The following is a 26,493-nucleotide window of genomic DNA, read 5'->3' as shown; positions in this document are numbered from 1 at the left end:
CAGCTTGGAGGACCTCTTTACTGCCCTTTTCTGGGGTGGAGTGTGGCAGGGCCACAAGGCCTCAAGCAGGGGGCCTCAAGGCCTAGTCCATCCCATCACAGGGCTGAGACAACGAGACACTGGATCCGCTTCCATAATTTGTCCTTCACAATGAGAATAGTTTGCAATAACTAAAAGGAACCAGACATACTTGGATCAGTTCCCAAAGCTAGAGCTGTTCTGAGAAATATTTGCACCAAGTTTTAAGCCTCCTCAGACTCAGCCTTGGGTTGGCAGTTGCTATGGCCATGAACCACGACACTTGTTTCTGGAAAGGATGGAAATTCTCTGCACAGCCTGAAAGCTGGTCAACCTCCTTTTCCAGGCCAACCCTCACTTGCGTCCAGCCCTAGCAGACATCTCAAATCCACCAGCAAGAGCCAGGCTGCCCTTAAAAATAACAACTAGGGTAAGAAATTTTTGCCCGGGTATTGTTTGTGGGGGGCACTAAAAGGTCAGCTCTAGGGGAGTTCCCTTTAGGGTCCTGAATTCCTCAAACATGAACCTCCAAGAGAAAGAATTTGCAGGGTTGGTTTCCTTGTAGACCCTGTGATTAAAATTACCTGGCTCAGGCTGTGATCAAACTCATGCAGGGTTCCTGCTGCCCCCAACAGTTACATACCCTTGTCTTTTACGGGATGCTTTTGTTTCAATGGTAGTAATTATATCTTCAGAGTCTGTAGTCAGGCAAACCAGAGTAAGACCAAGCTGCTTTATCTGCCAGTCAGTCATGCTGTGTTGTCATAGCCACAAAACTAGGAGGCAAAAGGTCAGAGCCAAAGGCCACTCGGCTTTGATATTAAGCTTGCGGAATCATTCACTGGGTGAACTGAAGAAAAAAAATGACTACAGAAGGCTTTACATTCTAATCCTGTCTATTTGCAAGAGCCTTTTGAACAAACATCAAAGCAAGATGGGCAGGTAAACAAATAATTGGGAAATGCATGGAACATGGTGCCATTATTGCAGGCTAAAGCTGTGTGAAAGGTCCAGATAAGAGATCCCTGGTGAGGGAGGGCAAGGCTATGATTCCCATTTTACAGGTGAGGAACTGAGGCTCTGAGACTAAATGACTTGCCCAAGGTCACACAGGAAGTCTGTAGTGGAGCAGGGAATTGAACCCAGGTCTCCTGACTCTCAGGCTAGTGCCCTAATTGTTGGATAGCTACAGAACTTTTTAGCTGCACAGTTTTGCACCCTGTTAAACTACATGACAAGTTCCATACTAGTAGCTGGTGTTCTAGCTACAGTTCTGGATCCCTGAAATTAACCCTGTAGTATCAGGTGCTTCCTGGCTTGTGGGGGTGATCTCCATTGAGTAACTAAAAGGGAGCACTCCTCTGTCTGTGGAACAGGTGGAATTTCAAGCTCCAAGCCTATAGCACTAACCGATACAGCTCACAAAGTTTAAGAATTACCAGAAATGAATTAAACTCTCCTACCAACCACGCCTGTTCAATTTGCCAGAGAGAAGAACAAAGAGGTGCTAAAGAAAATAAGACAGGGTGAGCAAAGAGCATCCTGCTGCTGTGTGCAGAGGGAACCCCCTGAGTGCGCGGTGAGGAGAGACAAAGAGCTCCGACGCATGGTACAAATAATAAAATCACTTTGATGCCAGGAGCCAGTATCGTGGATGATGCATTTGCAGAAAGAAAAGCCCCGACACTCACCTCAGGGAGAGAGGGTAAGCTGTATCTGTATCTGAAAGAGTCCTGTAATCGGGTTCATACACAAGAGTCAGAAAGATCATTTCAGTGAGATGAGGAGAGATGTCACCCTGTAAATTCACAATGAAACCCTGACTGAGGTTAATGAAATCACATATGGTAGAGGAGAAAGGCAGAGAGACATAAAAAATTGAGTTGCATAATGCAACAACATCTCAATCTACTGTTGATGATGTTCTAAGATGGACTGAACAAAAATAAAATCTCCAGTAATGGCTGGGAAAAAGCCAGGGGAAAGAAGGATAGTTTCAATGAGAAGTCACTAGGCTAAATTGCTTAGTTGTTGTTTGGCCTTTGACACCAGCTAATTTCCATCCGATAAGGATCTTGCCCAGTAACTTAAATAGAAATGGGATGGAGAGGGGCGGGAGTGGTATACGAAAGGGGACGAGCTTTTCATCCAAGAAACCTGGGGTTCGGTTTCAAACCCATTGGAAGCTGGAGGTAGACGGAGTTCCATACACTTCCATTGTTTGAATTCGGAAGTCAAATTCAGACTTCGGTTTATAAGTTCTTCAGGATAGGGACAACATCTTCTTGTGTATCCTGGACAATGTTGAACACATTTTCAGCCCCCTAACAAATATACTGATATTTCCACTCTTTGGGGGAGGGATAAAGCAGGTAGAAACAATATATTATGAATGTCCCATGAGTGAAAAACTCTGGATTTTGTCAAGACATACCTGCATACCTCAAATCAGAGGGCTGTCAAAACTGATATTCACTTTGTTTTGAAAAAGTATTTATATAGAAGAATCAGTACAAAGAACTGGATGAAATTGCCACGTCTGGAAGAGTTTAGGATCTATGAGACAGATCCTCGGCTGCAGTAGATTTCTGTAGCTCCATTTACACCAGTTGACGTCGGTTTCCCCAACTTCCTTCCCCTGTACACATTGTAATGTTACAAAGATTTAAATACTGCAAATCAGACAGGCAAATTGTAAGAGTACATGATGAGATGTGAAATCTCTCTTAAGGGATGTTTTGTTCTCTGCTTTCAGTAACTAAGAAACCCATAATCACTGTCATCATTTCTTTAATGCTAAGCTCCGATAGAGGAAATGGCAGGCACTGCATAATTCAGAAAAAGCCTTCCCTGCAGGAAGTGATTGCCCCGCCTCCACAAACTTATCACCAGGTAAACAATTTCTGACACTTGGCATCATCTTTAGTATGTAGTGGTGCAATAATAACAACTTACAATTATATAGTAATACCCGATTTGAATGCAAAGTACTTCGCAGACCATTGACAGAGAGCACCCACCCACTATTACAATGCAGTCATCTCTGGAGGAAAAAAAATGAGAGAAATTCTGTACCAGACACAAAATACAATAGTATTTAGAAGGTGAAACAAAGAATAACTTCTCCAGCTGAAATGCAGGGGGAAATTCAGGCAGGAAACGTTTAATGATTAGAGATGATCAGAAAACAAGATTTCCATTTTATGAAAAAAATTGAGGGTTTGAAATTTGTTTTCATCCTGCATTAGAATGAAAATGAGACCTTTCAAAACATGTTATGAAAAGCTCAGAGAGGGACCTCTAACCCAGAACAGCTAATAGCCTGATTTAGAGCACACACACAGGACGTGGGAGACCCAGGTTCGAGTCCCAACTATGAATCAGAAAGAGCAAGGACTTGAATCTGCATGTCCCACATCCCAGGGGAGTGCCCTGACCACTGGACTATGGAATCAGTTCCTCTCTGTCCTATTCCCGGACCTGAGAAATTTTCATTAAAACAATATGTTTCTGCAAAAAGTTTTGGTTTTGACAAATGGGCATTTCCAATAAACACGTAACTGAAAAATTCCCGACTGGGTCTAGCAGTTATCCAAGCCTCCACAGTTAACATACACTACTATTATTGCTTATCCAAAGGCTGGTCGCTCCAATGGTATAGAACCACTAACACCACAGGCAGGCACTGATTCAGGGAAGAGTGTCCTCTATAGCACCAGGACCACCAATTTCAGGAGGGGCTTTGCTTGAAGGTCTTCTAGCCAGCTACTAACCAGGTCTGGTTCTATTCTTGAAAGACAATGGGCCAAGGTAAGATGGCAAAGACATTAAGAACTGGGCTGTAAAATGAGTCATCTCTAGTTTTAGTGAAGAGTAATGTATCTACATTGTTTAAAATAGCTCTAGGTTGACATTTTTCATTTAAACCTTCCCCCACCCCCAGTTAAAAAGGTAGGAAATAGCCTATTACATGCCCATTGTCCTGTGATATAGCGGAGGAAGGGTACAATCCAAATGAAAGCATCCATTCTTTGAGAATGTATCATAATGTGATTACCTCCCCCGCACTACCTCACAAAAGGCCTTATCCACAGCTGGAGAAAATCAGCATCGCTCCATTAACTTCAGTGGAGCTATGCTGATTTACACCAGCTAAAGGTCTGGCCCAAGAACTTCAAGGTTCTTTCTTTTAAATCATCTCTCCTATTCAAAAACTATCAAGATGATGTTTTGAATTTCATTTAGAATCCTTCAATTTCATGGCTCTCGGCATCTGTTATAGTGTAAAGCATTGGAGTCCAGATATGTTAATGAAAAAAGCAAGAAAGGGAAGGTCAGAAGAGTTCAGAATCCATCTATCTTGGTTCTTAGATTGTGCTACGTGCCATTGAAAAGAGATCATATGGGCAATGCCAAGGCTAAGGCAATGGTAAATGGGCTTTGTACCTATAATTAATTGATTGGGGTAAAAGGATGGAAGAATTTCTTCCACTCAACCTAAGGGCAGGTCATGGAACTGCTGTATAGTTGCTCTGTGGTAACTGCCCATGCCCTCCTGCATGCCCCCTTCACAGAGTTAAAGGACGATCAGTATAGGTGCATGCCATGAAGAAGTGGGAGATTTCTGTAATATTTTTATGAGTCCTATGTGTGCCTCAGTTTTCCTCTGAACTTGGCATTGCTACCCAGAGGGCACAAAAGGGTTAAGTCTGCTCATGGGGGGCAGTCCAGGATATGAAGTGTGTTGCTTTGCTGTCTAGGCCACAACCAGTAGGGTTGCTAAGGAACTGGTTGAAACCGACCCAGATCAACAAGGGGTCCGGAGGGAAAACGGAAGCCCCCAGCAACTCCACAAATTGACACTCAGCTGTGAGCAGCTCGGGCAGGTGGGGTTGTGAACTCAGCATGGCCCTGCCTGGTGATAAAGGACTGTGAGGTGACCAGCAGGAAATAAAGTATGGGCTTCTGGAAGAGACTGGGCTGCTTTCTTCTGGGACTGACTAGAGAGTCAAAGAGAGACAGAGCCTGAGATGGAATCCATTGCAGCTTGGCCAATGGATCATTCTGGCTTGGCTGATGGATTGTTCTGACGTGGCCAGATGGACTATATTTTAACCTTCATTTCTCTGTGCTAAACTAACTTCCAGGGCTTTGTTCCAACTGACTAATAAATCCTGCTCTGTTTTGAAAACACAGCTCTGTGTCACTGCAAATACTTGTGTAACAACAGACCCTGGTCATCAGCAGACAGGATTGAACTGGGAACCTCTGGAGCTTGGTGCATGAGCCTCTACCGCATGAGCTAAAAGCCAACTGACTGTTAGCTAAGGCTGTAGAGCAGACTCATTTAACTCTCTCTCTAAGTGGTCTTGGTGCCACTAGATGGGATAGAACACTGCACCCGGGAGGTGTGTGGGTTACACTTGCTGGTGTGCATTAGTCCTGAAGAGTATCCAAGTCCCTCACCAGGAGGGTATCTCAGCTGGACTGGCTGGGCAGAGCTCATGGCATGAAGCAGGAATGCTGAAGCCCAGAGGCTCCACCTCAGAGGTGGTATGGCTGCATGGCCAGCTCTAACACACAAATGGGGTTCCCCCAAGAAAGTGTTTAAAAGCGGAGGCATAGTGGGTCTGTGACACATGTCATTCGCCGTTGTCCCACATCACCACTGAGTTAGGAGTGTGCCAGGGATACCATGTTCTCCAAGATCTCGTTCCTTCTAGCAAATGGAAAACAGCATTCTGACCTTCCATGTGTGACCTGCATACTGAAAACACCTTGCCTCCTGCCTCTTCATTAACCCTTCTAGTTGCCTCCTATCCATGTTGAATAGCAGTGGGGTTGGGGGTGTATGTGTGACAAAACAGAACCCTGAGGCACCCTGCATTTGGGTAAGTAGATCAATTGCCCACAATTACCTGTTGCAATCTCTCACAGAGAAAAAATCTCTGCAAAAGGTCCACAGGAGAGGTAACAACATCTCACCAACAATGGAAGGCAGCTCATAGATCTAATAATATTAGCATCAACTCCTGAATCTCCGACCCAACATTCCCATGGCACTGCTCCAATATCACTACCCACAAATATTTAATTTTGTACCCAGGTTTTGGATGCAGTACATATGGCTGTATTGCTCATATGTCAGTCCTGAAGACGCCTAGGATTTCACATGCAGACAGAGAGAGTCTTACATCTGTGTGGATTTAATAAATGATTTCTAGCATCCTTCTCTGTGAATGAAAGCATTAACACGATGAAGTAAACAATTACATTAAACCAAAAGAGTTGATATTCTCCATGGAATCACTTGACAAGAAGCATAATAGGTAATAAAACCCCACAGAATGCAAACTCCTACTTTAATCATATCTGATATGCTAAAACTATTACTATCATTCAGTGCAGCAGAACCAATCTGCTATACAAATTGGGAGCAAATCCTAGTAGGAAAACACTAATTAATATAAAACAAACGCTGTGAGAAGCCAGTTGTATGTGCAGCATAAAAATAAATTGCAATCAATTTCCCATGCAAAACAGCCTTCCTAGCAGATACAACCATACAGTAAATATTTCGCATCTACAGACTACTCAGAAGTGACTTTCTAATTTGAGAGAAATACGCATTAAACCATACGGCTTGATGCCAGAAACATGAAGGACTCGCTTTAAAGCATGATATTTATTCTGGGTAGCATATAAGAGCAGAGCATTTTCATCAGTTTACAATAATTTTCTGTTTGGTGAATTTACTTACAGCAGTGGTGAGTTTATCTTCTCTGGTGCTGGATTTTTGTCAACAAAAGACTGTTGGGCTTCATTCATCCAGAACATCTGAAACACATAACAAGAAAGACATGGAATTTTTCAAGGGAAAAGGAAAATAATAAACGCCCATCAGAAAACCTAATTCTGCCTACAAAATTAGTCTGACATCTCAACCGGGAGAATCTTGACCCCAGGGATAATCCCTGCTTGCCTTTTTAGTAGCTTTGCCCATACTTCCAATCCCTTGTGATTAGAGCAAACTTTCCCATGCTGTTAGTAATTCCCATCTACTATTCACATATAAATGTGATGGAAGGACATGCAATCATCAGAACACAACACATTTTTGCAAGCTCAGAGAGGAACACATGTGCATCATGTTTAATCAGTAGAATTTACTAGAGAAAGAAGCATTAACTATGATTCTCCTGGCTGCTGTCTCACATTTTAGACCCGCTATTTCCCATCTTAGACCAGCAGTGTCATTTTTGTAGCTAAGATCCTTACTGAGTTGTCTTGTCAAACGTATTCCATTTATGCAAGTGTGTTGCTTGAAATCTGCAGATCTTCTTAACCTGCTTAATGTACCCTTTGGAGACTGGGAATCACACCATACGAGAGAAACGTTGGTCTTTGTACCAAAGGAAACAAAAATCCCATGGTACGGTATCTGAGCGTTGAAGTCATCTCTCTTCCAGGCTTCAGGACCTGATCTCCACTATGCCGCTGGAGCAGATAAAACAGCCTTCCCTTTCATCTTGCAACCTGACTTGCCCTCTCAAATCTTTTCCCTGGATGCTGAATTTTCAGCAAATCCGATTGGTGAGGAGGGTTGCTCCCTACATACTTGCAGCAGCTTTTCTCGTTGTATCCCGCCTATCATTAAGCTTGCCGAACAAAAACTGTTCCAGATCTATCATTAACAGCTCCCGGTATTGTTGCTTCTGATACTCTGTTCCTTTTCTGTTGCCTTGGTGGCAACAATGGGAGATTGTTCACCTTGAAAGGAATATTGATTTGTCAATGCACATCAAGCCTGTTTTGATCATAAAGTAAGGAAAGGAAATAAAGTCTCCCTTCAGTGAGCAATAACTATATTTACCATTGTTTGGGGTTCTATTCATTGCTAATGGGCAGGTTTTCTGGAGTCTTTCTTTCTTCTTTGGTAGCTTATGGGTGAATTTATTGTTCATGAAAGCAAAGGATTTACAATACAGATTTGAGCTAGCAGTAGCGTGGGCAACTGCTGTGCAAGACTCCCCTCACAGCTGCTCTACCAATGCAGTGCCTCATTCCTAGCCTGCAGCATGCCCTGCATTTCAATTCTGACCCATTGTGAGCAGGGTCAGATGCTAGGAGGTGTTCGTCCTATGAGGAGCTGAAGACCAGCTTTGAGGTGCTGAGAACTCTCAAGGTCAACAGCACTCGAGGGTGCTCAGTACCTTGTAAGATTGGTCCCGGTTTTGTGATGAAGACAAGAGAGAGCTGGACTCATACAAGCAATGATATTTAGAGAAGGAGGGCCATCCCCAAACCCTATATCTGAACACCCTCAGACTTTAGAAGACCAAAAATTATAGGTCTTTGATTAAGATGAATCACAAATAGGTATATTACAGAACTTGCTATATACATTATTGCTCTGTCGTATGCTAATGGGATGGAGGCTCGATGAGCCCATAGAATGAGGAGGGTGGGCAGAGTGCATGGTAAAACCAGAACGTTAGCTGCTGGACAGGAAGAGGACTGCAAAACCTCATGAATTGGGGAAAATACATCCTTACCAAAAGCGTCCAGTTTGAGCTGAATTCTCCACTGGCTCACATCCTGGACAGACAGTTGCGCCAGTGCAAAAGCGCACGTGTAATACTATTCTGGTTTAATAGCGGTGTACACCCACTTTACACTATAGGATTATGTAAGTGCAGGACAACGGGAACAAGGCACTTCATCTAGACTTTGCTTTTTATAGTACAAAGGTCCTAATTATAGATCTCACACGCATACCTTCTACCTTTATGGGAAAATCCAAGCAAAGCTAAAAAATTGGCTTGGACCTTGCTGCTTGTAGCCTTCCAGCCAATATAAGCTATAATTTGACTTGTGTTTTGATAGCTGCTGTTGTAGGATTATTGTATATTGCAAGGTAGAAAGCAGCTAGAAATAGGATAGGATTGTCCCTATACCACCAACATTGCTTGATGACAGGAGACATCCCAAATTGCTCTCTCAGAAATTACTATGAAGAATTAATCTTACTCCATTTGTAGGCAATAGCAATGCCATTTTATTAACTAGCATAGGATGACTTTGTAATGGGCTTTCGCCACACAAGCTTAGAAAAAAAACAGGAAGAACTTTAGAGCTGACAAGCTAAATTGTGTAGAAAAGGATTATTCTCATAGGCAGGCCTAAACCTCTAATGAAGAACATGACTAACTGCACCAGGCAACATCCACACAGTGAAAGGCCTGCATTTTAGAGCGCTTGTCAGCAGCTGGACTGGGATTTCATCCTTTGGCTCTGCAGAACAGCAGATGTAATGGCATGTTTGTTGGATGCAATGTATAATTTATTAAGTCATTTAGTCTCAGTGGCACAAACCGTGAAGTTACTGTGCAGTAGTTTCAGTAAAAGGGAGCATGTAAGGACTTCAGGATTTGGTCCAATATTAGGGTTTAATCCAGTATGGCATTTGCTGTATTTTTATCTTGACCTGTGGTAAATTAATTTGAGACAAATGAATCCTTGGGGTCTTTGAAACGCTAGGTGTCATTTCAGCCTTATATTTTGCCCAATTAAATGGCTACTGAAATCAACTGGGCATAACTTCACTGGGCATTAAGTCAAGCTCATTGCTATCACTTATGTCCAGTTTATCACCATGCTGTGGAAATATATTAAATGGAGGAACAGTATCAGGAGGCACTTTTGCATTCCCTGCCAGAATTAGTGAATCATTTCTCATGACCTCTCCAATTTCTGAAGAGTATCTAAACGCAGAGGAACAGTAATAGGAGCGTTACCTGAATGAGGTATCCAGCATAGGCCCCGACCAGACTTTCTGTAAAGACTGTAACTGTCTGTAGTTCTGAGCACTACATCATTCACACCAGATACAATGCACGTTTGGAGCTCTGTTTGCATATTTAAGGCCTGACCCCAAACCTGTGAAAGTCGACTGAAGACTTGCATTGATGCCATTGGGCTTTTGATCAGGCTCTTGGGATGTTTCTATACTAATGTTTTTCCTTCAGATTTTGATAATCATGGAAGAGCTAGTGTAGACAGGCACAGATATTTTAACCCCTATGTCATTTAACAATGCACAGGACAGGTCTACATGACATAGGGGTTAAAATATGGTTGGTCTTATACGGTGCTCCCAACACTGCTCCCACCCATTGTAAATACATAGCATCTCAGTGACCTAGGAACATCCAAAAATTGGGCAGGTTGAAAAAAAATGGGGGGAAAAATTGTAAAATATTCTTCCCTTGTTTTGGTCAAAATTCTAAATGTTGTGCAAGAGAATTTGACAACGTTTTGAATTTTGACAAATTCCTACCATCGCTCTCCAAAGGAGTCATGAGCCAACACACAGCTGAGTCAAATCAACATAAAGAGGGGATAAGCTTGATGAGAAATCATCTGCAGACCAACTGAAAGTTGTTTTTTACTTAATGTTGCTATAGGCCTTGGTCTATCCAACCCACAGGTTAATGGATCACTGGGTTGCCTGGTCATCACTGTCCTACAAGCTAATAGTATTCATTCGGGACTCTGTCTATGTGCTGGTTTCCTTCTGATCTTGTCTCAGATCTTTTCCCTCATGATATCTGGAGTTCAGTATACTCTGAAAACATGAACAGAGAGAGGACTGATTCACTGGAGCAGACCAAATATCAAAATGTTGCTCAGATGTATCCTCAGTTTTATAGATCAGCTGGTAGGACAGGTAACCCCTTTTGTCCTAGTGCTGAAAAGTACCACACTTTCTTTTAGTTGCATGACAAGAGTTGAAAGACCGTTGTACAGCACTAGATGGCAGTCACATTACATTTTCCAATGAACTCATCTGATTTTTGCGTGTCATTAGTCATCTGTGTTGGGAACTATAAACTAAGTGCAAAATAGAAACAGATTTTTTTTTAAGTTTGTTTTGGTCTACGGTATGAAGTTGATTTAAGCTAAACCACAAAAAGTCATTTCTCATGCTACATGCAGTATACTGCACTGCAAGGGACAGCTGATCAGGTTCTTTTGTGCCTTTGCCAAGAAAACGGGTTCCTGTTATCTCAGGCAATGGCAAAAATTAAACAGGGATTTATACACTTCACATCTAGCCAAACCTGTCATCATCATTGACATTAATTGGTAAATAGATGTAAAACCTGTACACAACAGCGGCTCACTGAGCCACATCCTCAGCGGGTGTAAATTGATGTTGCTCCATTGAAACACAGTATTCTTGCTGTCCTAAGCAGCTGGCTGGCATTGCTGTGAGCTGCTAAATACCTACCATTGCGTGGCTGGAGAGGTGCATCGTGGAATGTGCACATTTCCAGCTGATATTTGTATTACTCAAGGAATAGCCAGACCCCCAAAATATATATAGCTTCCTCTCGCCTACAGCAAAACACCTCACCTTCTACGTTAAGTCTTCTGTGATGCTCCAAGGAACATGTCTTAACTCCTAGCCTCAGGCTAAGAGAGGAGAATTTGCTTCCTCTGATGGTTCAAGATTAAGGGAACAGCCACCTAGAGCCATTGAAGAGAAGATGAGGCGCTCACCTCGGTTTGAGACAAAGAGCTGAGAGGGAGAGGGACTTAGGGTCCCACTGATGGTGGCATGTAGGATATATGTGAAAAGCAGACTGTGTCCACACTGCAGTATGTAGCTACACATGACAGTGAAGGGCAGTGCAGGGAGGCTGCTGGAGGCTTTCCCTGGTGACAGAGCCTTTCCTTGAAGTGGGGACACTATACTGTGGGACTGAACTACACTGCGGAACGGGACACTACACTGTGTAGATGGGAGAGGCATTGCTTGGGAGTGTCAAGAGCCATGCAGGGTACATACCCTACGGATTCAGAGGTGTTTTTACTCTACTCATCTAAAAACTGTACCTCACCCGCTTCACTATTTATACTCATGCTAAGGAGGCTTGCACTGTATGTACTCTACATGCCACAGTAAGGACCGTGCAGTGTAGACGTATGCTTACAGGTCACAGGACAACTTTCAAATGAAGATGGAGGTCTCTGATGGGACCCACCCCCATGCTGCTGACTGCAAGTCTAATGAGCAGGCTTGCACTCGGGCAGTGCCAGTTAGACACATCTGTAGAGCATGCTGTGCTTGGAGAAGGGCAGCTTAAAACAGATGACGCTGGCCACAGATCTAAAGGGGATGGTTGCCCAAGAAGAGAGGATACTGGAGACTGCTAGGGAGCCCAGCAGAAAGGGGAGTGACTAGCCTTCCCTTTCCTCAGACTTGCTTTAGGGCAGACAGACACGGTACTCCTGAGCAGGGATCTGGATGGCTGCTCCCCATCACTGCCCTGTTGCTGGACCTGAAGAGCAGTACCAGGGACTGGAGAGAGTTAGACTCAGAAAGGAACCTGGGAGAGAGCTCAACTGCCACAGGGAACAATGAGCTTGCCGAGGAGTGGGGGTTCTGGAGAAGACCCATGGGCAAGAGACGTAGGGTATCTCTACACAGCAACTAAACACCTGCGGCTGGCCTGTGCCAGCCGACTCAGGCTCACGGGGCTCAGACTGCAGGGCTGTTTCATTGCTGGGTAGATGTTTGGGCTCGGGCTGGACCCTGCGAGGTGGGAGGTCCCAGAGCTCAGGCTCCAGCCTGAGGCCAGAAGTCTACACAGCAATGAAACAGCCCCGTAGCCCGAGCCCAAGTCAGCTGGCACATGCGCGCCACGGGTGTCTAGTTGCTATGTAGACACGACCTTAAAGAGCTGGTGGGCTACAGGATCCTGAGGGCAGTATGAGGTGGGGAGGGAAGGGACAGGGTGTTGGTCTCCATGGGAAGGGGAGGAGTATGGGGACAAGGACAGGAAACTGAATTTTCTGAACTAAAAATGCTCATGATTATTGTGTGCAAACAATTATTCCTGAGTGGGGGGCCGATATTCACTAGAGCTACACAATATTTTGCAAGTAATTTTTTTTTCCTTTTTCCAAACAAGAAATTTTTCAGGAAAAAAAAAATATTGACATTGTCAATGTTTTTCACCATAACAAAGATGACAAAAAACTATTTTTGGAGGGAAATATGTATGAAAAAAAATAAAAAATGGATACTTTTTTTTATTCTCTGGAAACTTGGGTTTCAGTAAGCATTTTCCCATAACAATTTCTATAATATTTTTCATAAAAACTTTGGGGCGGGGGGGAATTGAAAAAACCCACCCACCCAAAGGAATCCTTTGAAAGGAAAAGTACTTTGAAATGTAAACTTTCCCCCTACAACAAGAGTTTTTTAATGTTTGACCAGCTCTTATATTGGGAGATTGTTTTATTCAGTTCACTCTTCCCCACTCCTGCCTTGGGAGGCGGAGGGTTTGGGTATTTTTAGTCAAAACTCTGGAAGCCAGAGCTGTTCTAGCACTGGACTGGAATCCAGGAGACTAGATTCTATTTCTTTGGCAAATCATTTCATTTGGGGCCTCATTTTCCCCATCTCTATAAAAGATAACGATACTGACCTACTTTGGAGAGCACTTTTAGATATACTGATAAAGAACTCTCTCTAAGAGCCAGCTTTTGTTATCTACTATTATTAAAAGACAGGTCATCTCATTCTGTGTTGACCAGACTGAGGTTTCCATCCCACCCTTTGGGCTCATGCCTCACTCTATAATCCTTTAATCAGCACCCAGTGCAAAATCAACATGTTCTTCGAAAAGGGTTTTAGTGACTGCAAAATGTTTACCAAACACAACCGCTCAGTGACTTTGCTTTCACACCATGTCTTTCTTCCTGACCCTTGTATCTGCTTTTTCTATTTAGATTGGAAGCTCTTTGGGGCAGGGTCCTTCTTCCCACAACATGAATCCATCAGGGTTGGAGATTAGATAGATAGATAGATAGATCCGTCCATCATCATCATTCCTCCTTAGAGTTTGTTGCCAGGCTCTTATTCTGGAGCCAACAGTGTACTGATTACCATCAATCTCCAGTTTCCTAGAATTCAGTGGTATACTATTATTTCAGCCTCACTACTCTAATAAACTGCAGGGAACTTCCTTAAAATCCTCCTTGTGTTGCATTAACAGGAACTATATTTTTCTTGAATGTAACGGAACTCACAAGGGCAGATTCTGATGCCCTTGCTCATTGCTGACTGGCACTTTTCTCCATGAGAAGTTACATCAACTTTGGAGCAGCTCTTCATTGAGCAAGGTATCATTCATCAGCACTAAAAGGATCAGAGGCTAGCCCAAAGTGATTGAGAATACATAATAAATAAATAAATACATAAATAAATAAATAATCCATCAATCTCAAAGCACTTTATAAAGAGGATCAGGATCACCATCCCCATTTTACAGATAGGGAAACTGAGGAACAAAGAGGTGAACTGACTTGCCCAAGGTCATCCAGCAGGCAGAGCCAGAAACAGAACCCAGATCTCCTGAACTCTATCCACTAGATCAGTGGTTCTCAAAGCCGGTCTGCCGCTTGTTCAGGGAAAGCCCCTGGCGGGCCAGGACAGTTTGTTTACCTGCCACATCCGCAAGTTCAGCTGATCCCGGCTCCCACTGGCCGCAGTTCACCGCTCCAAGCCAATGGGGGCTGCGGGAAGGACCGTCAGCACATCCCTCGGCCCATGCCACTTCCCCTCAGCTCTCATTGGCCTGGAGCAGCAAACCACAGCCAGTGGGAGCCGCGATCGGCTGAACCTGTGGACACGGCAGGTAAACAAACTGGCCCAGGGGCTTTCCCTGAACAAGCGGCAGCCCAGCTTTGAGAACCACTGCACTAGATCACACTGCCTCCCATTAAAGAACCCATCTCTGCTCCCACTGAAGACTATGTCAAGCTTTCCATTGGCTCTAATAGTCCCTAATACAGTAGTGCAGGAGGGGCAAATGAATGTTCATGAACAGATCCCCTCTGCCCCAGTGCCATATATCAGTTTGATTTAAAGCAGAAAGCAGATAAATTATGCCATCTTCTTGGTTCAGAAGGAGCTTTTGCTGAAAGGGCAGGTTAGAGGATATGAGATAGTCTGATGCGGGAAGAAGGTATTATTTAAGATGGGCTGATTAAAAAGATGATTTATATAGTTGGAGAAGCAAGCCTGGTTTTGCACAGAATTGACATTGTTCCGCATTGCAGATTTTTAGTGGTACCTCCTAGGTACAGATAATATGTAAAAGCATTTAGGATCTGATCCAAAGCTGACTGAAGTCAACGGAAGGGCTCCCAAAATCCACTGATGTCAAGGGATCAGGACCCTAAAGGCTTGGATAAGTGCTTTTTATTTAGCATCTAAATAAATAAATAACCTAAAATGTGCCACTACCTGTGCACTCTTTATTTTGCCTAAAACAGCAGTAATTTAAACCGTTTCCCTTTATCCCCTCCCCCAAATTGTCAATTGGCTTTTACAAATCTAATGGGGCTCACTGGCACCATAACACCCCAAATGTCAAACAGATCAAATTCAGTTTCTTGGAATTTCCAGCATATTGTGCTCTTTGTGAATTGCCTTCAGCAGCTGGCAAAACCCTCACTTTTCTTACAAAGGCAAAATAGCACAGTGCCACTTACTGCACTGCTTTGCTGATTGCCATCTGTGATCAGCACCAATGGCAGGCTACAGGTGTTGCTGATATGTTAATCCTGGCTACAGAGCTGCTGAGATGTGGCAGTTAGCATCTACCAATCCCCAGGAGGTAGGAAACAACATTCTAATCTCCCATTCCCTTGCTCTGATGAACATATTATTAATGCATTTAGTTAGATACCAGGAGACAAAAGAGAATACTTTGACTTTTGATAGTGCAGTACCACCTTTGCCGATTGAGGTTAGAACTGGATATGGAATGTAAATCACTGTGCAATATGACAAAAAAGAAAAGTAGAGAAAGAAAACCCACCCGAGGCCACTTGTGGTCATTTACTTTGAGGAGCAAAAATGGTTAAATGGCCTGAATCTGCTGCTAAATTTGTCTTTACTTGCCCTTTTATCACTTACCTTTTTAGTAGTACATGACTGGAGGAGTAATTTCTTTCAGTGGATCACATAATATTCTCAGCCAGGAATGAAGCAAACATCACAAGGCTTAGAAATCCCTCTTCCATGATCATTCTTTGCACATCTATAACAGGTTCCATCCAGGGATGTCAAAATGCTTTGCAAACGTCAATCTCCTGTGTGATCATCAGCCTTTATTTGACAGATAACAAAGTGGAGGCACACAGATAAAAGTGACTTTCCTAAGGTGACATAGCAAGTCAGTGGCAGAGCTGGGAAAATAACCCCATAGTCCTGAGTCCTAGCCTCACTAGCAGATGCTGGATTGCATCCACAGCTGGTGTAACTCCTTAGCTAACGGGGAGCTATGCAGATTTACATCAGCTGAGGATATGACACTAAACACTCCCCTTCCCTGCTATAGGCATATTAGGCTGATTTTTAAAAATAGCTCCATATTTTTGAGACCACAATCAAGTATGTACACAGATGGTAACCTGCAGCTGCAATTAATTGTGGCAGCAGGCAACTGGGGGTGCAGTGTTGGAGGCTGGATTTTAAAATCAGGCTCTTGTTCTGCAGAAATGAAAGGAATTTCTTTGTCACTTAGCTCTGTATTTATGATCTGAATCTGCATGATAGTCATTCACACAGTACAGCATGAGGTTCCCACATACAGTGTTCTTTAGGGAGATTTTCTTTAGGGAGCAAAGATTTCTGATGTTGCTCTCTGTACTGTTATGGTAACCCGGCTGACAAATGAGCTGCCAGGTGACTGAGGCAGTTTGTTGCGAAAGAGAATAAAAGTCTATAGATTGGAGAAAGTTAAACGGTGAGTTCTTCAGACCAGGAATCATGGCCAAGGTTTTTAAAGGTGCCTAGCGATTTTGGGTGTCCAGCTTGAAATACTTGAAGAGGGAGGCTGATTTCCAGAGGGTAGATGTGCTGTTGCCAACCCCAAATAGTCAAAAATCATGTGGCAGGTCCCAAAAAATTTTGAGCAAATTTAAAAATCATGAAGTTTTTTTTTTTTAAATCACGTATGGGTTTGTTTGTGTTTAGCTTCTGGGTTTTGAACTATAGGGTTACAGTCAGGTCATATTTTCAAGCTTTTTTCCATAGCCTCAGGGGTAGAAATTTTCATTTAAAAAAAAACCCCTGAAATTCTCACATATTTGCATTACTTTAGGAGATAAAGCTTTTAGGACGTCACCAAGTATGATCAGACTCATGCTAAAAGTCACAGGACTTCAAACACTGGGGCTGCGCTGCTGTTTCTGAAAAGCTGACCCCTTTACACTGTGCCTCTTTGGATAGTTAAATATCACTAGTGGCTTTTGAAAATCTTGGTCCTGAGCTTTTGTAATTCACCCAAATACTCTCCCCGTGCTCTGTAAATAGCCAGCAAGGAGTGAGACGACTCTGTTCCTCAGCGCTGGATGATGAAGTACCAGGAAGTCTAAGGGTACGTCTACACTTCAAGCTGAGGGTGTGATTCCCAGCTCAAAGAGACATAACAGTGCTAGCTTCCCTTGAGCTACTGCGAGCATCATTAAGGCAGCACAAGCTGTGAGAGGGGCTAGTTGCCCTGAGTACATTCCTATTCGAGACCCCAGGGGGCAGGGAGGGCTTCAGTGCCCGAGCTGGAATGTCTACATAGCTATTTTCAACACCACTGCATGAGCCCGAGTCTGTTGCCCCACTGACACAGGCTGTGCAGACGTATCCTTAAAACCTCCCAGCTGCTGGAATCATGTTGTTACATAAGAATCTCGGCTGTGCTTGTTTGTTTGTAAAGTAAGTTTCTAGCCCTCATGGCTGCAGAGAAAAGCTTAAAAATGTGAATCCCAAAGTCTCTAATGCCAGAAAACAAATAAAACTAACCCGGCATTGTTATTTTTTTAAGTTGCTTGGGTTTGGGCACCTGACTCGTTATTTTTGAACGATTAGGGTTGGCACGACTGCAGGGGCACATGCCCTGGAGGCATCTGCAATAGAATTTACCATCATGTTAGTTAAGAGGCATTAAAATTCCTGTGTGCACCCACCAAGGAGAGAGCCCTTTCTGGTACCCAACATGCTCCTCTCAGAAGTTGCCACAGATACTTACTGAACCAGGGCTCATCCCCTGGATTTCATGGCTACCTCAAGCTTCCTCTCCCCAAGAGAGGTATAATTTTGCCTCCCTATGGGATGAATTAGCAAAACCCCCCTCGTGTTCATTTTTTTTTAAGCCAAATCATTTCCCACCCCCATCTTTTCTGGTTTTCTTCCAATCACTGGCGAAACGTCAGGAAAGTGTCAGGAAAAGGAAACCAAGTGCTGATGTGACTTCTCAGATAAAAGAACCCCACTGTGTCTGGGTTGCTTCTATTTCCAAGCCCCCGTTGACGTTAGCATCTGCACAGCGCTGGGAGCAGTCCGTGCCCTGTAGTGCCCTGGTTTGTTTTATTCTACCTGAAGCCTTTGATCCTCCTTCCTGGCCTACTGTGTTCTGGTACCCGGCTTCCTGGAGCCTTTCCTCACTGGTCAGCTCTATTTTGGTGCTCTTTTCCAGGTGCAACAGTGCCCTGGCTCGCTGCACATACATGCCTTTCTGTGCACGGGTATGTCTGTGTTCCTTCACCCTCCACATTTCAGACTCCAAAAAGTCCAGCCTTGTGCCCTCTGCCCGTTTACTCACCCACGTGGGCATACCGGGTCATTCTAGAATGAGGCTTCCAAACGAGACTGCTGAGTTAGAACTACCATCCAGCCGGTTAGTACGCATGGTTTTTGTTTCTGGGCTGTCTCAGGGTAACATGCTGGCAGCTGAAGCCCTTCACTCCACTAATCAATGAAGATCTCTTCTCCCCTGCGGAGGAGATTGATTCTGCACAGAGCTTTACCGAAGCAAAGGTCACATTTATGACTAACGTATTCATTATCAGGCTGCAAAGCCCCTTTGTTTTCTTGAGCTTTGGGGGATGGTTTTGATCCCCATTTCTTGAAGCAGCACATGGGATTGGTTTGTTTTATTTGGAGACAGCTTTGGGAAGGGGGGGGGAAGAGGAGGAAGACATTGGCTGGGATTTTTATTGGGCATTTCAATGCAGAGACTAAAGAAGGTGTTGCACTAAAATCTATGTTGAGCATCAAAAGCTCACTTAGGACTTTTAAGTTGTGGCTATGCCACCTTGTGCTGTGATTCTCCTCGGGTCTATCAGCTAAGCAGAATCAAACTGGCTCACAAGGTGAATGGGAGTCTTCAAAGAACAGCAAGACAGTGCAGTGTTGTTGTCAATAGGCAGAGGGTGCCACTTACAATGGATCAATACGAAATCCATATCCCATTGCGGTGCTGGGGATACTGCATTGCTGGAGAGGTGCAGCAGTTTGTTTGTGGGACCAAACTGCAGTTTTAGTTAGGTACAGTGTCCTGCCTCACTTCCTACCCCCAAATCCGGCACATGTTGCTCTTAAGCAGCCGTGGTGTTCCACTCCAGCTGGTCTGGATTTCAGTGGCGTGTGATGGTAACCATTAAAACAGATCCAAAATTGTTTTTTCCAAAATTTTCTGTGATTTTAATTTTTTTTCCACAGCATCTCCCAAACAATTTTTAAGGTTTTTATTTATTCGTCCCATTACTCCCTTCCCCCTAGCCTGCTCGCTCTTCCCTCCTCTGTTCACCAGCAAAAGAGAAAACCACATTTACAATTTTAGTATTTATTCTTTAAAAAAAAAAGTATCCAGGAATATTTCTAAATTTTTCTTCAAAAAAAGTTTGAAATGAAGAATTTCAACCAGCTCTACTATATGTGTATATGTCTTACTGACCACACAGGTACGTTGTGAGGCTTAATTAGGAAGTGTCCCATCTGTGCCTCAGTTTCCCCATATATAAAATGAGGAATGAGATACTGCCCTCTCATGTAAAGTGCTTTGAGTTATGCTGATACAAAGTACTACAAGAACTGGGTATTATTAATGCAGCATTATGATTGCACATTAACCAGGCTTTATCATTCACAAAGCAGAGGACACAAATGTGTTAAAGGGCTCTCTCATACTACAGAACACTATGGTGTGGTTATGAAGGAGGCTGATCAAAAAATTGTCAATCTTTGCAATTGACATTTTAGTTGATATTTCAAACTTCAACAAAAAGTAAAACAGATCCCGTTTTTGGACAAACTATTGAGCTGGTCAAAAACAGGCACATTTCAAAATGTGTAAAATTTTGGCGAAAAAAGGAAGAAAATACATGAAATACTATTCTTGGGTTTGCTCTGCTCTGCTAGTCAGATTTGTGAAATGTGCTCTCATGGAAATAGTCTGGTAAAGCAAGTTATTTTATTAGATCCCTTGAAACACAAATGTTATACTTGCTTACAGCGATTATCACTGACTAGATTTTGTCTGTCTTTTTCAGTACAGCATATTCTCAGCTTTCCCATTTGCTCCTAACACACACAAGCATCAGTCTCAAAATATATAATCATTGCCTACTAGTGTAAATCAAACTATACAAAATCCGTTCAGCCACTAAATAAATATTTTGAGAAGGAAAAACAAAAACCAAAAATGAGGCTTTTAAAAAAAAAAAAAGTTTACACACACTACATTAGAACTCACTGAACCCAAAATAAGTAGGTGGCTAGAGGAAGATGCTTAGAATAATTTATACACTTTACTCACCGCAGCAGGAAGTGTGACTAGGTTGGTAGCTAGAAGGTCACAAGTTCAGGTCACATGCTGGGATTTGGGTTCATACCAAATGCTGACACTTACAGTACAATATTGAAGGGGGAAGGGAGAGGTAGTAGCATCTGAGAGTGAGGTGCTGTGATGGCCGCTAAGCATTGATCTGAAGAAATTAATTTGTGCCACAAAGGAAGATTCCAATATGGAATCAACACAATTTATTAACCTGCCAGCACTAGAGGTTGCTGGCTAAACTGGGAAGGTGGTGCCAGGAAAGCCCGACTTCTAGTTTTAAGGAATAACTGTCCCCGTCTGACAGAATCCCAACATATTAAACTATGGATTTGAACCAGTAATTTACTAACCCACCCTGTCATGGCTCCTTGCTATACCGATCAGTGTGTTGTCTGCTTAAAATACTTGCCAGGAAGACGCAGGTTAAACTTGTTAAGTTTTGTGCAATGCTTGAATGTCTGGTTTCTACATTTATCATCCTAGGTGGCATCCAGATCTGTTCAATTCATCCAAACCTGGTTTCCCCCTCAGCTTTACCCTTCTGAACGTGAGCTACAGCTGCTAGATGTGACAGGAAACGAACAATAGACGCTGTTGTCAGTAACTTGTTTGACTCTGCAACACAAACCTGGTTTGTCTGCTGCTGCTGTTCCACTATCCTTTCCCAGAGGCAGTTATAACATTATCCTTCTAGATAGTGGCAGGAGAGGTTATTATTCATATTAAGCTTGTGCAGCAGAGATCTGAAATTTTGCTTTCATTAAATCAAGTTTTTAGACTTTTCCACTAGATCCCAAACTAAAGAAAACAATGCAGTGCCTCTGACAACATTTGCACACAGTCACAGAATTGTCTTGTTCTTGGCAGGCTTTTAATGTGGATCATATTCACAAGATCCCCAGCACTGACTCTCACTGCACAAAATGGGAATTCGGCTTATTCAAGCTGCTCGAAAGAGGATTGTGGATTACCATCAAACTGCAGTTTTAGTTAGGTACAGTTAGCTGGAGCCTTCCAGCTGCACAAGTGTGGAAAGCTTCTGCTATGTTTCTTATTATTAGAAAGTCTGAATGGTCAAACCAACCCTTCTATAGGTAGGTGGTATTTTCAGAGGTGACATAAGCAGATGGCTGTTTAGTGTGCAAAACCGCCACAGTGACAAACAGGACATGTGTTAACATACAATCATTTTAAGATTTCTTCTGGTAAAGTTTTTTTCTCAAGGGTCCTCATTGTGGCATTCATTCCGCCCCATGGTGACAGCCTGGATTGTTAACCTACCAGTTAAACTATCAAGCCTGTATCTTTTCTTAGGGCCCAAACAAACATCCACTGAAGTCAACTGGAAGCTTTCCATTCAGTTCAGGGGGCTTTGGATCCGGTTGTTAGGGAGGGTTTGTGGAAGTTCTTATGCTACTCTCCTCCCTGAGATAGCTGAGCACCTGTTGAAGTTGCCAAGGCAAAGGGGATGGAATACAGGATGGAGACGGGTAGGAGTAAGGTGGTATTTACAACTAAAGTAGATGATACACCAAGGACTTGTACTGCAATGGCACAGAGAGAGACCGAGCTGTAATCGACCTAGCCTTAAGTGGCGCATGGGGGCTTACGCTAACTGAAATCCTCAAAATAGAATGTAAGTGAGTCATAGGGAGTGGCTAGGCCTTAAGTTAGCCCTGTGCCTAGAGAACAATTGCAACTCATCTGAATCCGTGATTTTCACTTACAAATGAGACATTCTTCCCAACTAGGCCATGTGTTTTGTTCATCGCCACCATCTTAACACGGTAGTGTTCATACTTGAAGAGGAAGGAAAGAATTTTATACCCATAATTCTCTTCCTTATTGCATTTTTATCATCTCTCTGGATATCTTCCATTGAGATACAGTGGGTATTTGTTTGGGCTATGCTGAAACATCAAAAAATAAACATTTAAATAATTTTTAGAAAGGCTGAATGGATCCATTGTCAATCCAGCTGGAATCACAATTTCCTTAAGACCTCACACTAACAGTCTCAGAAAATGGGGTGATTGCTGCCCTTGTATCCATATTAAAACCCTTCAGACAGGCCGTTTATTGTTCCCGTCACAACTTTCCAAATTAAACCAAGAATTTGATTACACAGTAGCTACTGAAAACAGATTTTTTCCCTTCTTTCCACAAGCAACTAAACAGTGATGTGTGATGAATACAACATCAGATGTTTCTATTAAACTTAGCTCTCCATCAGCTTCCATAGTGACATAAATGTGCAATGACATTGCATTTGGTTTATTTTTAAAGACCTGGAATATTAGGTCTGAAGTAAAATTACACCTATCTCATATTACCAGGGAACAAAAAGCCATTGTATGTATGTGTATGGCAACTGCTTGTTTTAATCAGAGACTACAACTAGAAAAAATACTTCAGTATCGTTCAGTTTTTGAATGCGAGAGCCTTATTCATAAAGCATCTTAGAGCTCTATTCATGACTGATAAATATTGATCTTGTGTAAATTACATGAGGGTCATGTGAATTTTTCCTGGACAACTTGAACAAAAATTCCCCCTTTGTGCAGGGCATAAGTTACCCTGTATTATGGGCGGGGTAGCACAGACGTTAGATGGATAAAAGAAAAACACTGGTAAGTCATATAGAGCCTAAAACTGCCCTCCCTGAGCCTGGCCTGAGAAGGTAGGGCTTTTAGCACATTCCTCTGCTAATGTAGCTTCATTCCCTATGGCACATCTACTAATGCAGTAGTAGTTCTCAACCAGGGTGCATGTACCCCTAGGGGTACACAGAGGTCTTCCAGGGAGTACATCAACTCATCTAGATCAGTGTTTCTCAGCCTGGTGGGACAGGTTTGGGCAGGGGGATGAGGGGGCTCACACATTCAGGGCAATTGCCTGGGGCCCCACACCACAGAGGGCCGCATGAAACGGGGCTTGGGCCTCAGACTCCTGAAAGGGGTACAGTAGTCTGGAAAGGTTGAGACCAACATACGAGTGCTTTGTCTAGTCTGGTGTTAAGTATCCTGTGTCATGTGGCTTCCACTACTTTCCTTAGGAGACCATTCCATAATAGGTGCCAATGGCATGAAGACTTCCTGATAGGATGAAATTTTGGCTGACTGTCACTCCAAGTTACCCTCGAACCACCCTAAATAATGTCACTCCCTCCTTAGCATTTATCCTGGAAGGGTCTGATTCTGCAAACAATGATGCATGCAACTTTACTCAAGTGAGTAATCCCACTGAAGTCAAAGGCACTGCTTGCACCAGTAGATTTCTTTGAGAGTCAGCAGCTAGAGGACTGGGACCTTGACATTTTGCTTTGCTGATTGTTAATGCCCCTCCCATAGATGCTTCTAATTTAGAGCGAGCTGCACTATGAAGAACTCTCACTAACCTAAGTCGGTCACTCCAGCTCCATGAATGTTTTATATATTCTCGGAACGTCTTCCATTTAGCAGTAGTGTTCTGGAAATGAGATGCCCATAATGGAGCCCTATGTTCTGGGAGCCCTGGCACCACAGCCATAGAGATCCTGGGAGAAGGCATTTTTGGCAGAGAGGATCTGGCTGAGGAACGCAGTACCAGAGGGAATTAGATTAAGCCAGACCCTGCCCTTGATGATAATAAAGCTAAACTACACCATAGCATAGATTCACAGCTGCTGCCACTCCCCAGTTGGGCAGTCAAGGCCCCTCAGGAACACCATACCACAGGGGCTCCCTGAAACCTACCCATCTCATCTTCATGCTTTAGCCCCGTCTCCCACGTGGAGTATTAACAGCAGGGGTGTATCTGTTTGGGTATCTGGGCCAGGCCTATTGCAATGCTTCTCCTGCTACAGCGTCCTCTTCTTGGGTGATACTGGCAAGTCACACAGCAGCGTTAATACTAAATTAACATAAATGGTGCAACTGACACCACCCAGAGCAATTTTTGTCAGGCTGTCTGCGTCAGTTACACTTAAGTCATGGGTTCTCTCCTCCCCACAACGAGGATGGCTGGGTATTTCTTTACAAACGTAAGACCTAGTTTACACTTTAGTTTTGCCAGTTGGGAGGCTGAGGGCTTGTCTAGGTGAACAGTGAGCGTGTGGCAAGCTGGGATGTGGCCGCTGATCTACTCAAAGCGTACGCAGGAACTAACGGGAATAGGTCAGGGTGCGTTAGAGAAACTTCTCATGCTCAGCAGCAAGAGCCATATGGACAATCTGTGCACAGCTCACTAGCTCAGGGTAGATTTACATCCCAGCTGGCTGTGCACTGTTTGTCTACACAATCCCTGAAATGGTAAAAGGGAAAGAAAAAAAAAAGAAAAAAGTCACACACACCATCTAGCTATGCGGCAAAATCCCTAACGTAGAGGCAGTTATACTAGCAAAAAGTCTGTTTGCTGGTGCAGCTTATTTCATGAGGGAACTGGTAAGTGATACGAGACCAAAGAATTCTTGTGCATCTCTGCTAGGAGGCTTGCCAAGATAGCTATACTGGCAAACCCTTTCCAGTGCAGACAAGGCCTGAGATGAAGTTCTAATATAATCACCAGACTCCAAGAGCTGGGGCCTTAGATATGGGCTGATAGTGCCTACGCCTTAAGCTGGCCCTGCCACCATTCTTCCCCAGGAATAGCTTTCTATAATCCAAAGAGGAAGGAGACTCAGATGCCAAGGCCACACAGTCAATATAACCAACATGGAAAGAGCCCATGTATAGCAACGAAGACCAGCAATACAAAAATAGAGATTATCTATGCTCTAATGCTGTGAACTTTTGAATTCCAGTGCAAGTTTAGCAGGGCCTCCCAGAGGATTCAGGGGGCCTGGGGCAAAGCAATTTCAGGGGCCCCTTCCATAAAAAAAAGTTGCAATACTATAGAATACTATATTCTCATGGAGGCCCCTGTGGGGTCCAGGGCAAATTGCCCCACTTGCCCTCCCCCCACCTCAGTCGACCCTGAAGTTTAGTTTCTTTCTCCCCAAGTTGTCCTCTTTCTTTCTGGATCACACCAACATGTCACTCTGGACTTAGATATGAATAAAATTAAAGATGGGGGGAAACTATTTAGTTCAGAATCAGAAATGAAAAGTCCGGTAGACAATACAGATGCTCAATACCAAGATCTTACACACTTCCATTAACGGTAAGGAAACTTGGAAAGGTTGGGTTTGGCTGAACACTCAGAAGCTTATCAGAACTTTATGCCAAGCTCCTAAATTGCTAAAATTGAGCTTCAAACCAAAGGGAGCACAGGCTGCCTCGGAGCTTGCCAGTGCTACTTATACTGGTCCCAGTTGGACTGGAAAGCCCAGGCAATTCCTGAAAAGGGGCATGGACCTGATGCAAAGCTCACTAATCAGAGACTTTCTATTAAACTTTACTGGGCATTCGATCAGATTCCAAGTGCACAAAACTCTATTTTGATTTAAAAGTTAACCAAACTTTTCCAAACCTCTGACAAGGCTTAATGAGAGTTTTGCTTTGCAGAAAAGAGTTAGTGCTGTTTTGGGGGAGGGGGGAATAATTAATCTTATCCATCCAACGCAAGAGAGGGAGTGCAGGATAATGGAGATCAACTTTTCCAAGCCCCTAAAACGTATCTGAGAAAAAAAATAGTATTAAAAATGATTTAATGTTTGACAGATTGACAGCAACTGGCTTGGCTTGTACACACACTTTGCTACAGCAAGGCCTCTTCCTCTGCGCTGTATCTATTTGAGTTCTTTATGAGCCTGTTCTATCTATATAATCTTCCTGCAAAGATACTGTATTTGAGTTGGAAG

The 26,493-nt window shown here is 43.3% G+C and overlaps 1 long non-coding RNA gene across 1 annotated transcript; it reads left to right on the top strand.

Moving 5' to 3' along the window:
• Positions 1–54: 54 nt before the first annotated feature.
• Positions 55–4,913, top strand: LOC120382976. The gene is made up of 4 exons (XR_005588303.1): positions 55–448; positions 1,507–1,723; positions 2,774–2,910; positions 4,779–4,913. It is a non-coding gene; the product is annotated as an uncharacterized LOC120382976 (long non-coding RNA).
• Positions 4,914–26,493: the final 21,580 nt, after the last annotated feature.

Source organism: Mauremys reevesii, linkage group 15, assembly GCF_016161935.1.
Source record: "Mauremys reevesii isolate NIE-2019 linkage group 15, ASM1616193v1, whole genome shotgun sequence".
NCBI classification, from domain to species: Eukaryota; Metazoa; Chordata; order Testudines; family Geoemydidae; genus Mauremys; species Mauremys reevesii.
This window is presented reverse-complemented; position numbering and strand designations above follow the sequence as displayed.